Source organism: Oncorhynchus keta, chromosome 13, assembly GCF_023373465.1.
Source record: "Oncorhynchus keta strain PuntledgeMale-10-30-2019 chromosome 13, Oket_V2, whole genome shotgun sequence".
NCBI lineage: Eukaryota > Metazoa > Chordata > Actinopteri > Salmoniformes > Salmonidae > Oncorhynchus > Oncorhynchus keta.
In genome coordinates, this window is record NC_068433.1 from 18,915,387 (window position 1) to 18,933,804 (window position 18,418).

Consider the following 18,418-nt stretch of genomic DNA (forward strand, 5'->3'; position numbering starts at 1 on the left):
GGTGTTGATTTGTGCCACTTCAACTTGAGTGTAGTCTTAAAAGTGAATATTACATATTCTGGCAGGTAGTTCTACTGTAAAAGGGTTACTGATTGTCTTTAAAAGTACCCAGCCACTCATACATAACGGGCCTCCACAACTTACAGTGCCAGTAAACGACACAGTAGTTTTGCCAGTGTCAACTACTTAGCAACAAAGTTTGCTTGAGTCCATGGCCCCTTTGTGTTTTCCTAACCCATGTATTTACTTTACATATGTATTTTAAATGTCCCGTCTTGTTTTGATCACCTCGCCACCAGAGCAGAGAGAAAGTAGCTTTTAAACCACATCACACTGGAGACACTGAAACACCCACCTGGGGAGTGAAAGGTGCTGTAAAGCATCTAATGCCCCGGCGTGCTTAGTCCAAATATTTAACACACAGAACAAGAAGAATCTATTCTGGACTGCAAGACAACCACTAAGAAGTATAAGTACAGCAAGAGCCATCTCCCTTGAGCGCAAGAGAAAGGTGTTATGGGAAAAAAAAGACCAGGCTATATATTTAAGGCGAATAGCAAGCTTCGAAAACTTTCCGGCAGCGGTTGATGAGTTCAATGGAGATTCTGTAGACACAGAGAGCATTTGCACTGGCGTATGGCGTACTCCCCTGCCTGGGGAACGGGTACTGCGAGGCTAACAGGCGCACCAATTACAACTGTATCCACAATCCTCTAAGGGGACATAGTTCTGCCTATTGATCTTAGACAAGCCCCTTATGGTCATCTATTCATGTTGACATGAGTCATTCTTATTACCGTTACATAATTATTTATTATAAATCTGCAACATTAAAAGGAAGCTCAAGGGTGAGTGGTTATGCAACGTAATCTGACTTGAGTCATACTTTTTTTTTTAAAGACAACATCCAGCTTCTTGCAGAAAGAAAGTATAAAGCCGTTGGATACAGATTTAAAATGACTTCCTTTTACATTTTAAGGCAGCTACTGTACACGACTCAGTGAATGTCTGAATGGCAGTATTCATAGTAATGCAGTATTCATAGCAATGTATTTAACTTGGTGAGAAGAGGGGTTGGGGGCGTATGCCTTATTATTAACGAGACGTGGTGTGATCACAACAGCATACAGGAACTCAAGTCCTTCTGTTCACCTGACTTAGAATTCCTCACAATCAAATGTCGAAATCATTATCCACCAAGGGAATTCTCTTCGATTATAATCACAGCCGTATATATATTCCCCCCCAAGCAGACACATTGATGGCCCTGAACGAACTTTATTTGACTCTTTGCAAACTGGAAACCACATATCCTGAGGCTGCATTCATTGTAGCTGGAGATTTTAACAAGGCTAATCTGAAAACAAGACTCCCTAAATTGTATCAGCATATCGATTGCGCAACCAGGGCTGGTAAAACCTTGGATCATTGCTATTCTAACTTCCTAACTTTACGGACATATTCAATCAATCCTTATCCCAGTCTGCTATTCCCACATGCTTCAAGAGGGCCACCATCGTCCCTGTTCCCAAGAAAGCTAAGGTAACTGAGCTAAACGACTACCACCCTGTAGTCCTCACTTCCGTCATCATGAAGTGCTTTGAGAGACTAGTCAAGGACCATATCACCTCCACCCTACCTGACACCCTAGACCCACTCCAATTTGCTTACTGCCCAAATAGGTCCACAGACAACTCAATCTCAACCACACTGCACACTGCCCTAACCCATCTGGACAAGAGGAATACCTATGTGAGAATGCTGTTCATCGACTCCAGCTCAGCATTTAACACCATAGTGCCCTCCAAGCTCGTCATCAAGCTTGAGACCCTGGATCTCGACCCGCCCTGCGCAACTGGGTACTGGACTTCCTGACGGGCCGCCCCCAGGTGGTGAGGGTAGGTAACAACATCTCCACCCCGTTGATCCTCAACACTGGGGCCCCACAAGGGTGCGTTCTGAGCCCTCTCCTGTACTCCCTGTTCACCCACGACTGCGTGGCCACGCACGCCTCCAACTCAATCATCAAGTTTGTGGACGACACTACAGTGGTAGGCTTGATTACCAACAACGACGAGACGGCCTCCAGGGAGGAGAAAATAACCTCACACTCAACGTCAACAAAACAAAGGAGATGATTGTGGACTTCAGGAAACAGCAGAGGGAGCACCCCACTATCCACATTGATGGGACAGTAGTGGAGAGGGTAGTAAGTTTTAAGTTCCTTGGCGTACACATCACGGACAAACTGAATTGGTCCACCCACACAGACAGCATCGTGAAGAAGGCGCAGCAGCACCTCTTCAACCTCAGGAGGCTGAAGAAATTTGGCGTGTCACAAACGTCTACAGATGCACAATCGAGAGTATCCTGTCGGGCTGTATCACCGCCTGGTATGGCAACTACTCCGTCTACAACCGTAAGGCTCTCCAGAGGGTAGTGAGGTCTGCACAACGCATCACCGGGGGCAAACTACCTACCCTCCAGGACACCTACACCACCCTATGTCACAGGAAGGCCATAAAGATCATCAAGGACAACAACCACCCAAGCCACTGCCTGTTCACCCCGCTATCATCCAGAAGGCGAGGTCAGTACAGGTGCATCAAAGGAGGGACCGAGAGACTGAAAAACAGCTTCTATCTCAAAGCCATCAGACTGTTAAACAGCCACCACTAACATTGAGTGGCTGCTGCCAACACACTGACTCAACTCCAGCCACTTTAATAATGGGAATTGATGGAAATTGATGTAAAATATATCACTAGCCACTTTAAACAATGCTACTAAATATAATGTTTACATACACTACATTACATCTCATATGTATATGTATATTCTGTACTCTATATCATCTACTGCATCTTGCCTATGCTGTTCTGTACCATCACTCATTCATTTATCTTTATGTACATATTCTTATTCTTTACACTTGTGTGTATAAGGTAGTAGTTTTGGAATTGTTAGGTTACATTACTCGTTGGTTATTACTGCATTGTCGGAACAGACAGAATTATAAGATACTTTCATTTTGAAGGCTAACCGCAAAGTCCACCCTTGTGGCGAATCCTTATTGTGGCTAGATTCACATAGATGGGACCGACCACCATTAATCAAATAAGAACAGTCTTAAAATTAGGGTTATTTTAGACAATGACACTTAGCTATATTGTTAGCTAGCTAACTATAACTACTGAAACAGATTATGTTGTTTTGCTATGTTTTTAGGGAAGAACAATGTTTGCAAGCTAGCTTTTTTTTATGACCAGCATTGTAGGTGCGCGAGACAACTCTACCAGCATCATAGCATACATATTGATGAATTGTTGTGACATATGAAATACGAGTGATAGTGTAATCAATGTGTAATAACTACATACAAAATGATGAATGCGTTAACTTATCATGTGCAGTCATATTCAGGTCCTGAAGCTTAATTGACACATCAAATAGTGTTATTTGACACGTCAAATAGTGCTAAATAGTATATTTTTTGACACGCAAAGACCCAAATGGCATTCGATTGCAATCCTGGTTGAGAATGAAACGACTCAACAAATGAATAACGAAACAACACAGCAAGTAAGTGAAAGAAATAGGTTTTGATTATGTTTACTGGTAATGGGGACATATGTAAATTCCAACAAAATTACTTTTCGGTCAGTGTTGTGTGTGTGTAACCTTTATTTAACTAGGCAAGTCAGTTATTAAGAACAAATTCTTATTTACAATGACGGCCCGGATGACGCTGGGCCAACTGTGCGCCGCTCCTATGGGAATCCCAATCACGGCCGGATGTGATACAGCCTGGATTCGAACCAGGGACTGTAGTGATGCATCTTGCACTGAGATGCAGTGCCTTAGACCGCTGTGTCCATGTGTGTGTGTTAACTATTTAAATGTACTAGAATGCTTAAAAGGCCGCTAAAATATTGTTTCTCGGTATCGTTTATTTTGGCAAGGAAAATATTGGATATCGGTATCGGCCAAAAATGTCATATCAGTGCGTCACTAGTTAATGAAGTTGAGTGATTTCTTTTAGGAGAAAGCTTACATAATGTGTCATGTTGACATACACAGTAACAGTCCAGGTGAACAGGCAGTGTTGTAGTGCAGTGTTGGTTGTCTGTCTGAAGGGTAGAGTTCTCATCTCACTGGGTAGGAGGCAACTCTAGGGAAGGGAATGGTTTGGGACCCTCAGGCGAGGACAGGGAGAAACTGCCTCGGCTCACTATTATTCGAGACACTATTATTCCAGCCACTATTATTTGAGTTACAAGCAAGTCTCAATTTATAAGCTCCAAATCTCAAGTCGAGACCCAAGTCGAACAGGTGGAGTCTCGAGTCAAGCCTCCCCTTGAGAAACCAAATTGAATCTGTCTAACAGGAACTCAAACAGGTAAGTGCTTGGCCCCTCCCAGGTCCATACAATTACCCAATTGGCAATTACAACCAATAAACAGTTTTTACAATATTAAAGGCAATTTCCACATCCATTCTTACGATGGTACATTCATCTTAATCTGACTTAATTATTCATGATATTTCATCACCATTCATTCGTACATGAAAAATATTTATACACTGTTTGAGAAACAGACGCATCACAAGTCCTCAACTGGCAGCATCATTAAATAGTACCCGCAAAAAAAAACAGTCTCAACATCAACAGTGAAGAGGCGACTCCGGGATTTTGGCCTTCTAGTCAGAGTTCTTCTGTCCAGTGTCTGTGTTCTTTTGCCCATCTTAGTCTTTCCTTTTTATTGGCCAGTCTGTGCTGTCTTTTTCTTTGCAACTCTCATCCCAGAGTCACCTCTTCACTGTTGACATTGAGACTGGTGTTTTGCAGGTACAATTTAATGAAGCTACCAGTTGAGGGCTTGTGAGGTGTCTGTTTCTCAAGCTAGACACTCTAATGTATTTGTCCTCTTGCTTTGTTGTGCACCAGGGCCTCCCACTCCTCTTTCTATTCTGGTTAGGGCCAGTTTGCGCTGTTCTGTGAAGGGAGTAGTACACAGTGTTGTACGAGATCTTCCGTTTCTTGGCATTTTTTCACATAGCCTTAATTTCTCAGAATAAGAATAGACTGACGAGTTACAGAAGAAAGATCTTTGTTTCTGGCCATTTTGAGCCTGTAATCGAATCCACAAATGCTGATGCTCTAGATACTCAACCAGTCTAAAGAAGGCCAGTTTTATTGCTTCTTTAATCAGACCAACAGTTTGCAGCTATGCTAACATAATTGCTAAATGTTTTCTAATGATCAATTAGCCTTTTAAAATGATAAACCTGGATTAGCTAACACAACGTGCCATTGGAACACAGGAGTGATGGTTGCTGATAATGGATAATGGGTAATATCTACATAAGACTATGTAGATATTCCATACAAAAAATATGCCGTTTCCCTCTACAATAGTCAATTACAACATTATTGTAACGGTTCTCTTGTGGTGAAGGAGAGTCGGACCAAAATGCAGCGTGTAGATTGCGATCCATGTTTAATAAACAAACGTAAAACACGAATCAATTACAAACACTACAAAACAAAGAACATAATGAAAACCGAAACAGCCTATACTTGTGTAAACTAACACAGAGACAGGAACAAGGACACTAAGGACACTCACCCACAAAACACACAAAGAATATGGCTGCCTAAATATGGTTCCCAATCAGAGACAACGATAAACACCTGCCTCTGATTGAGAACCACTTCAGACAGCCATAGACTTAACTAGAACACCCCACTAAGCTACAATCCCAATACCAACACACCACATACAAAAACCCCATGCCACACCCTGGCCTGACCAAATAAATGAAGATAAACACAAAATACCTCGACCAGGGCGTGACAATTATCAATGTTTGCACTGTATTTCTGATCAATTTGATGTCGTTTTAAAGGACAAAAATATGCTTTTCTTTCAAAAACAAGGACATTTCTAAGTGACCCCAAACTTTTGAATGGTAGTGTATGTATATAGGGCAGCAGACTCTAATGTGCTAGTTACAATACATGCTATAGTCCTTGATCTTCAAGAATAGGACTTGAAAATATGGAAGTATAGATTAGTCAAATTATTTTACCTGAACATGACCCCAAAACTAAGGATTTATCAGCCAGCCCTACTCTGTTGTTTATGATTTTGTTGTCATGGAGGACTGATTGGGCTCACTGATTCAAGTTGAAAAATAAATGCTGCGCTCATGGAATGGCATGGAAGTTTACATTTTTGCTAGTGACACTGATATCTTGATAATATGCAGCTAGCTGTTTAAAGGGAAAAACCACAGATGAAACAATAACAAAATGGGTGCCCCGCCTCTGTTTTTGTAAAAAGCTGAGGGATGGGCACGGAGAAATGTAACCACTCTCAGATTAATAGACAGAGCTATGGACGCAAGGACTGACCATCCATGATATCAACATTATGGTTTTTACCATGTTATAAGGCTATACAGTGTTTGTTTACATTTACAATGTTTACAAACATTGGAATAAAACAAGCTTATATTTTGGGTTTTCATGGAGTGTGACAGTTGAACTAAGCTCATGAGGGATATATATGTTCTTCAAGAATCAATGTATATAAATATATCATTTCTAAGTCCAAAAGTGGATGTAGCAACTACAGATTGCCCCTTTAAGTCTATCAAAAGTGTGCGAGTTTAAGCATGTGTCCATTCGGCCTATGGATTTATTTTTTATCATCATGAATGACGCCCCACTTTTATTCCATAGGCTGGGATCCGCACTCTGCAGCTGTTGAAAGAGCGCATTTTTCACTGGCTGTCCAATGGTTTCAAAAGCAATGATTGATAGACAGCTTAAAAGTCTTGAATTCAACTATTATTGGGTTGAAATACACATTTAGATTCGTGAACAGCCATCCACAACAACCACAATCTGTAAGGCACAAATAGCTAAATGAGAGCAGCAGTGTGATTCACATCAATGCGCTATGTAGATATCAATAATATCCGTATCGCTGTAGACTACACCACTGCTGTCATCCTGACCTCCAAGTGTTTAATCAAGTTGGATAATCTTTGGATGCAGACAGCAGTCGTACCATCGGAAGTCATAGCTTGGACTGTAGCCTACAAAAGCCTATTCCTGCTCTTTTCCCGAGATCCATCAAACACATTTGGTGTGTCATCATAGTGGTCTCTAACTTGCGGTCAGACTCACTCAGGTGGAACAAACGTAAACTTGCACCTTATTTTCAATGCTGATTTGAATGTCATTGAGAAAACAGAGAAGTGTCAAAATATTTTTTTCCGAAAACATCCTTTCTGAATTTAAAAGTAATCCTCGAAGTAATCTTCTAGTTTTTCAAAAGTATCTGTAATCTGATTACAATATTTTTACTGGTAACATAACGGATTACAGTTATTGTTTTTTGTAATCCCTTACATGTAACGGATTACATGTAATCCGTTACTCCCCAACCCTGCTCATTGACATGGGTCAGACTCAAGTTCAAGTCCTGTGACTCGAATCCACAACTCTGGGTGAGACGCACTGTGATACTGTGTGTCTGTGTGTGTGTGTGTCGGAGTGTGTGCATGTATCAACGAGCTCTCTACACACACCACCGTAAGCTCTACATAAATATAGCCTGTCCTACAACATGTCCTCTCCCCAACACCATGTGTGAATAGTAGAGATAGGCTTGCATTCCATCAGCAGTGTATTCACATATGACTGACTGTATGGGGAGGAGCAACTGTCTGCTGGAACAGCAATAGGCCTGCTGCCCCTGAGGGGGGTGCTGCTAGCATGCTTTATCTGTGGTGTTTAGCTAAACTGGTTTGTATGATATGGATGTATACAGTACAGTACAGCTGTTATTATTGGGAACAAGTTTGAAGTAAATTGGTTGATTCATCTCTATGATGTGACGATTCATCTATAAGACAACCTATGCACTGTTGTCACTTTATTTCCCCATGTCATTTAGTGATTTGCAATGATATTGCATTGGTTGAGGGTTGACATTTCAACAAACATGATTACAAACTGAAAACCGAAAACATATAAACGCAACATGGAACAATTGTATACATTTGTCCTGAGTTTCAGTCAATTGAAATTAATTCATTAGGCCCTAATCTATGGATTTCACATGACTAGGAATACAGATATGCATCTGTTGGTCACAGATACCTAAAAAAAAAGGTTGAACGGACTGTTGATTGTGACCTGTGGAATGTTGTCCCACTCCTCTTCAATGGCTGTGCGAAGTTGCTGGATATTGGTGGGAACTGGAACACTCTGTCGTACACGTCGATCCAGGGCATCACCCCACCGCCACCATGGGGAACTCTGTTCGCAACTTTGAGATCAGCAAACCACTCGCCCACACGACGCCATACACGTTGTCTGCCATCTGCCCGGTACAGTTGAAACCGGGATTCATCCATTTAAGAGCACACTTTTCCAGCATTCCAGTGGCCATCGAAGGTGAGCATTTTCCAGTTACGAAGGCCGAAATGCAGGCAGGTCAAGACCTTTGTGAGGACGAAGAGCACGCTGGTAACCTTCCCTGAGACGGTTTCTGACAGTTTGTGCATAAATGCTTCAGTTGTGCAAACCCATAGTTTCATCAGCTGTCCAGGTGGCTGGTCTCAGACGATCCCGCAGGTGAAGAAGCCAGATGTGGAAGTCCTGGGCTGGCGTGGTTACACATGGTCTGCGATTGTGAGTTCATTTGAACATATTGCCAAATTCTCTAAAAGGACATTGGTAGATAAATTAACATTTAATTATCTGACAACAGCTCTGGTGGACATTCCTGTAGTCAGCAAGTCAATTGCACACTCCCACAAAAGTTGAGACATCTGTGGAATTGTGTTGTGGGACAAAACTGCACATTTTTGAGTGGCCTTTTATAATCACCAGCACAAGGTGCACCTGTGTAATGATCATGCTGTTTAATCAGCTTCTTGATATATCACACCTGTCAGCTGGATGGATTAACTTGGCAAAGGAGAAATGTTCACTAACATGGTTGTAACAAATTTCTACACATAATTAGAGAGAAATAAGCTTTTTGTGTGTCTGAGTTATTTTATTTCAGCCCATGAAACAAGGGATCAACACTTTACATGTTGTGTTTAAATTTTGTGACCTGTTTCAAGAAGCTAGGCGTATGTCGCACGTCACTACTTCAAAGTGGAGCCATTTGAACGTTTCAACAAAAAATGTTTTTTTTGGGCAGAAATGCCTTCTGGAACATGCACATTTTCATGTGCCTTAATAACAAATGTGTATGTCATCTGTAAATACGAATAAAATGGTTAAATTACGAGCCTAGTTGGTTTAGCTATGATTGGTTGAGATAATTAATGGGCTGGATATGCCGAGTTCAGATTGGTCTGCCATGTAGCATGCTTCTGTCTATAACATGAGCTGCTCAGTATGTGTAGATACTCCTTTCTAACACAGCTTTTTTTTTAAAGATATCATGAAGAGCTGATAAAGTGTTGCTACTGCTCTCAACATTGCTGCCCTAAAGTTAACAGGAGCTATCGACGAAGATCCGTGGAAAAAAGTTATGATGGACTATTTTCTGGAGGACGATCGTGCCATGTTGACTCTCGCTGACTCTAAAAATGTACCAGACGATGAGGAAATCCCTGATTTAGGTAAAACGGTTTTCGTTGAACCAGACATTGTAGAGTCTTCTGATGACAGCAATGGAGAATAAACGGTGATCAAGAAGTTGACCGCTTTTTGAAATCAGTGGAAACAGAGAGATGATTGTCAAATGCAGAGAGAGTCGAAAAGAGAACACAGAAGGCTGTTGTATAAAACACCTGTCTCCAGATGAAATCTTCAAAACTAATGGCAACCCTGGCATGCATGATAGAAAGGCAGAAGCATTCATCTATGTTTACGGATAAGAGTCTAGCTGCATTTCCAGATATTATACGTTTCAAATTTTGTGAGAACGTCGTTTTCATTGCAAGTTCAAGCATACTAGCTAGCTAGCAAGCTAACATTGAACCTTGTTGGTTAATTTAGGCTACCTGCAGATTCATGCATGGTGCATGGTAGTACAGGTAGGATTATGGTTCATTGTTTAACGAGCGAGTTACATGTCTAAACAAAAGGCTCCACTATGCAAGTAACCATTTCACTGTACCGTATACACCTTCTGTATCCTGTGCATGTGACAAATAAGCGTTTTATTTGATATAGTGTTTGTTTACCAGAGTCGGTAATTTGAAGAACAACATGACCTGCACCAAGGTCAGATTAGAATATATGATAAAGTGTATTCATACTACTACTTTTTGAAACTACTTTCACCACTTTTATTCTTAAAATCTTTGGTTGTTAACTACATTACCTTCTTCACTCTGTTTAGCATATGGCCTCATATGTGACTGGCTGGCTCGATTTGGTCCTATGTAAGCAACATTTTTAATGGTGTTTTTTACATTGGATAAAAGTCGAGACTCAGAGCTTCAAAATTGTATATCACACACTACAGATGAGGAACAATGGGAGAGTAATTATGCTTTGAAAGATCATAGGGGCGTGGATCCGAAGGTAGGGGCGTGGATCAACTTTTGAGAAAACGGTACACCTACTGGAGAGCTCTTCTTTGTCTACATCCATTCAGCATCGTTCACACCCTCTTAAGCCTTAGTGCCACCCATCTCTTTAAGGATTCACATGTGAGGCCATGTACTAAACATCCAAAGATTTCAAGACAGAAGGCTGGTTTATACTACGGGTTCGTAAATTCTATCTGGAGTGCCAGAGTGCACTCAAAGTTCGTAATCTCAGAGCGTTGTCAGATTGTCCGTTTGTAAATTGAGAGTATTCCACTCTCGGAGCATTCAGAGCGCACACTATACGCTCTGACAGAGGAGTAGAGTTGATTTGATTGTTCTGACCTAACAAAAGCAATCAAGCACCGAATGTAATTAGCTAATGTTGGCTAGGTTGCTAGTGTCACGGCTCCTCCTCTGCATTGCAGGGGCGGTTCCTCCTGCTGGCAGAGGATGGTCGTTAGTGATTGGAGTTACCTGGGATCAGAGTATTTAAACTGTCACTAATCACCTCTCTCTCTCTCTCTGCTCCTCCAGGTATGAACCTGTATTGTTTGTTCTTTTGTAGTTTTGCATAGTTTTCACTCAGTCATTCACACACACAGATTCACGCATCCATGTACTTTACATACACCTTACATTATGATACTTCCACACCTCATTCCTTTTTCTTAGTTTAAAGGTAATAGTTTTGCTTACAATAAGGAAAAAAATTGAAATGGCCTATACCTGTTGTTCGCGTCCCCTCATTTTTGCCACAGGCTATGAGCCGGCCTGTGACACTAGCTACTTCCAGACACAAATGAGAGAACAGCTTACTCTGACCATTTTACTCGCCCTAGCAGAGCCGGTTAGGCTGTTTTGTTATCTAGAGCGTGGTTAACTCTAACTGTGCTGCTGGCATCAATTTAATTATGCTTTTTTGCCAACATTTACTGACACTGGACATATTCAACGGGTGTTGAGCGTTCGTAAATTCCTAAGTTATTCTGCACTCTCTCACACTCAGACAAGAATGCTCTGAAATCGGAGTAGATAGCCAGAGCAAATGTATTAGCTACGTCTATCGACAGTTGTCGCAGTAACATAATGAACATTCTATTGAAATGGTTACTTGCATAGTGCATAGAGTCTTTTGTTTAGACATGTAGCTAGTTAGCTAGCTAAGCACTGAACCATAATCCCAACTCATAACATTACTACCCTGCATGAATCTGCAGGTAACAAACCAACTAGGTTCAATGTTAGCTGGCTAGCTAACATTAGGCTATAACTAGCAATGCAAATGGCTCATACACATAGGTATCGGTAACTAGTGAGCCAGCCAGCTAGCTAACAGTACACTTTAACCTGAATTGAAAACAACTTTCTTAAAAAAAAAGCTCGTCATCAAGCTCGAGACCCTGGGTCTCGACCCCGCCCTTTGCAACTGGGTACTGTACTTTTTTTATTTTATTTTTTTATTTCACCTTTATTTAACCAGGTAGGCTAGTTGAGAACAAGTTCTCATTTGCAACTGCGACCTGGCCAAGATAAAGCATAGCAGTGTGAACAGACAACACAGAGTTACACATGGAGTAAACAATTAACTAGTCAATAACACAGTAGAAAAAAATGGGCAATCTATATACTTCCTGACGGGCCGCCCCCAGGTGGTGAGGGTAGGCAACAACATCTCCACCCCGCTGATCCTCAACACTGGGGCCCCACAAGGGTGCGTTCTGAGCCCTCTCCTGTACTCTCTGTTCACCCACGACTGCGTGGCCACGCACGCCTCCAACTCAATCATCAAGTTTGCGGACGACACTACAGTGGTAGGCTTGATTACCAACAACGACGAGACGGCCTACAGGGAGGAGGTGAGGGCCCTCGGAATGTGGTGTCAGGAAAATAACCTCACACTCAACGTCAACAAAACTAAGGAGATGATTGTGGACTTCAGGAAACAGCAGAGGGAACACCCCCCTATCCACATCGATGGAACAGTAGTGGAGAGGGTAGCAAGTTTTAAGTTCCTCGGCATACACATCACAGACAAACTGAATTGGTCCACCCACACAGACAGCATCGTGAAGAAGGCGCAGCAGCGCCTCTTCAACCTCAGGAGGCTGAAGAAATTCGGCTTGTCACCAAAAGCACTCACAAACGTCTACAGATGCACAATCGAGAGCGGGCTGTATCACCGCCTGGTACGGCAACTGCTCCGCCCACAACCGTAAGGCTCTCCAGAGGGTAGTGAGGTCTGCACAACGCATCACCGGGGGCAAACTACCTGCCCTCCAGGGCACCTACACCACCCGATGTTACAGGAAGGCCATAAAGATCATCAAGGACAACAACCACCCGAGCCACTGCCCGTTCACCCCGCTATCATCCAGAAGGCAAGGTCAGTACAGGTGCATCAAAGCTGGGACCGAGAGACTGAAAAACAGCTTCTATCTCAAGGCCATCAGACTGTTAAACAGCCACCACTAACATTGAGTGGTTGCTGCCAACACACTGACTCAACTCCAGCCACTTTAATAATGGGAATTGATGGGAAATTATGTAAAATATATCACTAGCCACTTTAAACAATGCTACCTAATATAATGTGAACATACCCTACATTATTCATCTCATATGTATACGTATATACTGTACTCTATATCATCTACTGCATCTTTATGTAATACATGTATCACTAGCCACTTTAACTATGCCACTTTGTTTACATACTCATCTCATATGTATATACTGTACTCGATACCATCTACTGTATCTTGCCTATTCCGCTCTGTACCATCACTCATTCATATATCTTTATGTACATATTCTTTATCCCCCTACACTTGTGTGTATAAGACAGTAGTTTTGGAATTGTTAGTTAGATTACTTGTTGGTTATTACTGCATTGTCGGAACTAGAAGCACAAGCATTTCGCTACACTCGTATTAACATCTGCTAACCATGTGTATGTGACAAATAAAATGTGATTTGATTTGATGGGTGCTTCTCCCTCTGTCATGGATGCCACGGTTGCTCGTAGTTTATAGATGTAGACAGGTGTTTAATACAACCACATTCTGTGTTCTCTTTTCGACTCCCTCTGCATATTAGCAATCAAACGCCAGAATATTCTGCATCTCCTTAGCTATCATACTCTAATTCCACCAGGCATTCCACTGATTTCAAAACTATTGTCCTACAGAAATTCGAGTGCAACACTGTGCAGTTCTACGATATATCTTTCAAAAAAACCTGTGTTAGAAAGGATTACCCACCTCTCTCGGCATGTCCAGCCCATTAATTATCTCAATCAATCATGGCTAAACCAACCAGGCACATCATTTTTTATTTTATTTGTATTTACAGTTGGCATCCAAGTTTGTTATTAAGTCACATGAAAGTTCACATGTTCCAGAAGGCATTTCTGCCAAAAAACGCATTTTGATTTAAAAAAAAGTTTACGTACAAATGGCTCTCCTGTGAAGTAGTGATGTGCGACATATGCCTAGTTTCCTGAAACGAGTCACATATGTGAATCTTTAAAGAGATGGGTGTGGCTAAGGCTTAAGAGGGTGTGAACAATGCTGAATGGGTGTAGACAAAACTCTCCAGTAGGTGTACCAAAACATTCATGGGCCATTTTCTCAAAAGTGGGGTTACAAGTTTATCAACTTTCAAAGCAGAATTACTTTCCCATTGTACCTCAACTGCAGTGTTGATACATATGACCGAATCTAGGTGGTTGGTCACATTTTATTCAGCGTAGTATGAAGCTAATTTGGATGAAGAGAATGTATCATTGATCTGCATAGCTCTTACCTGTTAGGAACACTTGATACCAATGCTGCCTCGGACCAGAAGGAATGAAAGAATCTGAACTCCTCGGAATTTCCCTGGAAAAGAAGATGATTGGAAGGATTTAGGTGACATCACTAAACGACTGTGATGACAATAGACAATAGATGTGGCAATATGATCATCTGTGACATCTTCATGGGGAGGCTGTCAATGCCACACACAGGCTGCATCCCATATTCCCTATGGGCCCTGGTCAAGTAGTGCACTTTGTAGGGAACAGGGTGACATTTGAGACACAACCAAATACTATTGACAAAGTAAACATGAATACTGAAGTTCATTGCTTCACTGATTGTAGAGCACACCAAAATACAAAGATCCTATGCCAGTTTAGAGCAGGACGATGATAGGAAAGATGGTTAAGTTCATTACGGTGTCCGCCCAAAATACCTGCACAAATATTTATATAGTGAGTTTTCTCCATATACTGTACAGTCACTGTTATTTGCATTGTTTGTTGGTTTGTAAACAAGCACAGCCCCAACTCACTCTCTCTCTAACACATACACACAGTCTCTCCATTCTCAGTGTCATCCTTTCTCTCTTCCTCTCTCCGTCTCACCCTCTGTCTGTGAGTAGTCTTAATTGATTTGTCTTCAGCCGCGTAGCGATCGACAGCTGGGAGATAATGGGGAAGTAAAGGAACACAGACGAGCCCCAGAGGACCAGAGAGAGAGCTCTTCCTCACCAACGACACACACACTCACACACACGCTCGGTCACACACCAAATGGTGGGGAATAATTCAGTCCCGGCTTGTATTGTGTCCTTTGTGTTCTACCCACACCGAGCCTTCAGTCTATTTTACCAGTACTTTAATATGCAAAATCATCTGTATACTCTCCAAAAGATCAAAGTAGGTTCTAAAGATTTCTAAAAATCACTTCCTTCATTATGCAAGCCAACAAGGAGTGGCAGAGTGTGCTTCTCACGCCCAGCATTGGAGCATACTGATTAATTAGCTTGTATAATTAGCTTAATGACATAGAGAAACATGGCTCCAGCCACCCAAGAAGTTATGCTAATGATCTCCTGTCTATAGCAATTAAAACACCCATAATTTCAGCACCAAAATAGTGTAGTTCATAACTATGAGCTGGTAGGCTTGTGTTGTATGTAAGGTGTCACAGCATTGTGTTAGCTGATACCGTAGCAATGTGATAGCAGATAGGCGCAGTACTGAAAAGTACAGGGGCCAGATTCACAAAACACTACTTCTGAAAAAAAACGTAAGAAGTTTAAGGAACAAAATAAGAAGTTCTTAAGATTGTTCGTAAGTGCAATTCCTCAAAATGTTCTTAGGAATTCATAGTTTTCTTAGGAACTTAGTAAATATCTTTCCTAAGAACTTCACCATTCATGTGGACCAACTAGAGGAGAAGGTGTTGTCATGATAGGAAAGACAGTGGCAGAGGGACTGCACGACCAGAAAGTTAGATAGCTAGCTAGCTAACATGTAACGACATTAGCCAACATAGCTAACAACGTTAACATTAGCCAAGTTCTTCTTTGCAAATTGACGAGCTAATGCTAGATATTTAACACTTCTAGAATATTGTAATACATTGTTAATTACTAGCTAGCTAGCTAAATAATGCGCATGTAATTAGTTTCTTAGTGTGTTTAAATGTCCGATAGCCAACTGTGTCTGTGGGCCGGAGCAAGAAAACATTAATGGTTACAGAAGTATTCATTCGTCACAAAACAAGGGTTTAGCTGTCCTAAAGTTAAGTACATTTCCAAGAAGAAATCCTTAAATATTATTTTCAAGAATCCTATTTCTTCCAATCTTTTGTCATAGGAAAAAACGTAAGAACATTTCCAATAACTTTATTGAGGAATAGCAACGTAGCTTAACTCTCCTCGTAAGTCTATAGTGGGCAGTTTAGAAGAAATGTCTTCTTAAGAATGTGAATCTGTGAATTGTGAATCTGGGCCCAGGTTTCTATAGCTATCTCCTTTAAACAGAAACCATTGCCAACTCAAGTGACCATATTATGACAGTACGGTGTCCCTATTAGGATAGCCTCAGAGTCACAAAGACTTTGTGTCTCAGAGTTGCAAGTCATGTGAAAGAATAGAGAAGTAATTTGTGTTTTTTATGAGTTGCTGAAAACAGTAGAGTTTCGCAAACACATCACAATCAATATAGAGAAGCAGGGGTGTATTCATTAGTTCACAATGTAAAACAAACAAACAAAAAACAACAAATAAACAACATTTTGCAACTAAATGAGTTGCTTATTGGTCAAGTTAAGGTAAATCCTCCCCTTTTTTGACCTGTTTTCTTCTGGTTGGCTCCTCATAAATACACCCCAGGTGAAGAAAGGTGGATAGCCTCTCTACTTGGCTGTGCAACATCGTTATCTCAATTTGTAAAACATGTTTATCTACTGATAACAGTGGCTATGGAACATAACTTGGCCTACTGTATATATATCTATCTATATACCCCTGATGCAAAATGTATAGAATATGTCTCTGAACATAGACAGAAGTACAATACTTTCATCTTAGGAGACAAACAGCTTGAAAGCAGTCAGTGCCACACACCCTTCTACCGAAAACACACACACACACACACACACACACACACACACACACACACACACACACACACACACACACACACACACACACACACACACACACACACACACACACACACACACACACACACACACACACACACACACACACACACACACACACACACACAGCACATTAGGTATGCGGCAGACCACACAGAGACTATGTCTACTCTATTTCTGACAGAAAGTACTAGCATTCCCAACCACACCTGAAACATAAATCCCACATTTATGACCTTCCCATAACTATAAGTAACGCTGAAGCACCGGGGTCAGCTCATAAAAACCACTGTGAGGGGAGAAGGAAGGTTAATCAATTGCTGAAATCCTAGTACACGTCGAAAAAGGCAGGTCAAGCGAACAAATATGGTCAAAAAGACGGAAGAACGTTTTTTTCCCACCATTCTGATGGATGTTTACCATGGGGTTAGCCGATCCCCACGGTCATAAACGTCTGTAATTTACAATAAAACGCTGTCCGCCACCCACTAGGTGTAGACGTTATGGCGCTATCAGGCTTGGACAAACATGAGATGGGATGCTGAATATGAAACCAGGATGGTTGGTTTTGATGTAGCAGGTAGGCAAAGGGAGACTGCATCAAAATAATGTTAGCGCTAAAGGCGTTTTAACGTTCCGAGCTGCCCGTCATGCTGGACAGAGAGTTAAATCTCAATCACCTCAAAGAAACCAACGTCATAATTCAAGTTTATTACAGATACATATGAATCGAATAGAAGGATGCTCAAAATGATCCATTGATGACATTCTGATTATAATGACAAAGGAGATTGGAGTATAGAGTCAAATATCCCTTTGACTTCAATGACAATCAAGTAAAAACAAACATTATATTGTCATACTGTAGTTAGATAAAAACATCCCAGGGTGATCACAAGTACTACTGCAAACACCCAAACACCCGCTTAGCTTCCATTTATGCTTACACTACCAAATAACATATCCACTATCCCTAGCACTACCAAAAAACATCTAATTACAACACAGAGTTGCAAACGGCCTGTCTGAGCTGTGCTGAGCTGTGCTGAGCTGTGCTGAGCTGTGTTGCCAGCAGCAGGTGCAAGGAACGGTATTCACTTGTGAGAGCGGAAACATCACAGTTTTAGCTGACACCATTCTGTCAGAAACTTAGGCTTGCTTGTCAGCGCTCTGCTCAAACAAGTCTATGAAAGCAAGCAGAGGAAAGGAAGGAGTTGGTTTCTCTCCCCCGGTTTTCACCCCCGACAGCTGGCTCTGTGGCGCACGACTACGTCATAATCATTCAAATCTAGTGGGATTCTGTGAATCACACGTCAGATCAATGGACATCAATGAGGTTAGTTCCGCTGTTGATGCTCAACGTCATTCATGAGAAAAGAGAACTGGGAAATACAAGGACTTGGTTGGAA

At 41.5% G+C, this 18,418-nt stretch overlaps 1 long non-coding RNA gene across 1 annotated transcript in view; it reads right to left on the minus strand.

The window, feature by feature from the left end:
• Window positions 1–14,371: 14,371 nt before the first annotated feature.
• LOC127906736 (uncharacterized) overlaps window positions 14,372–18,418 on the minus strand; it is a 214,127-nt gene continuing 210,080 nt past the window's right edge. The window contains exon 5 of the long non-coding RNA XR_008062719.1: window positions 14,372–14,453. This is a non-coding gene — a long non-coding RNA (uncharacterized LOC127906736). The remainder of the gene's footprint in view (window positions 14,454–18,418) is intronic.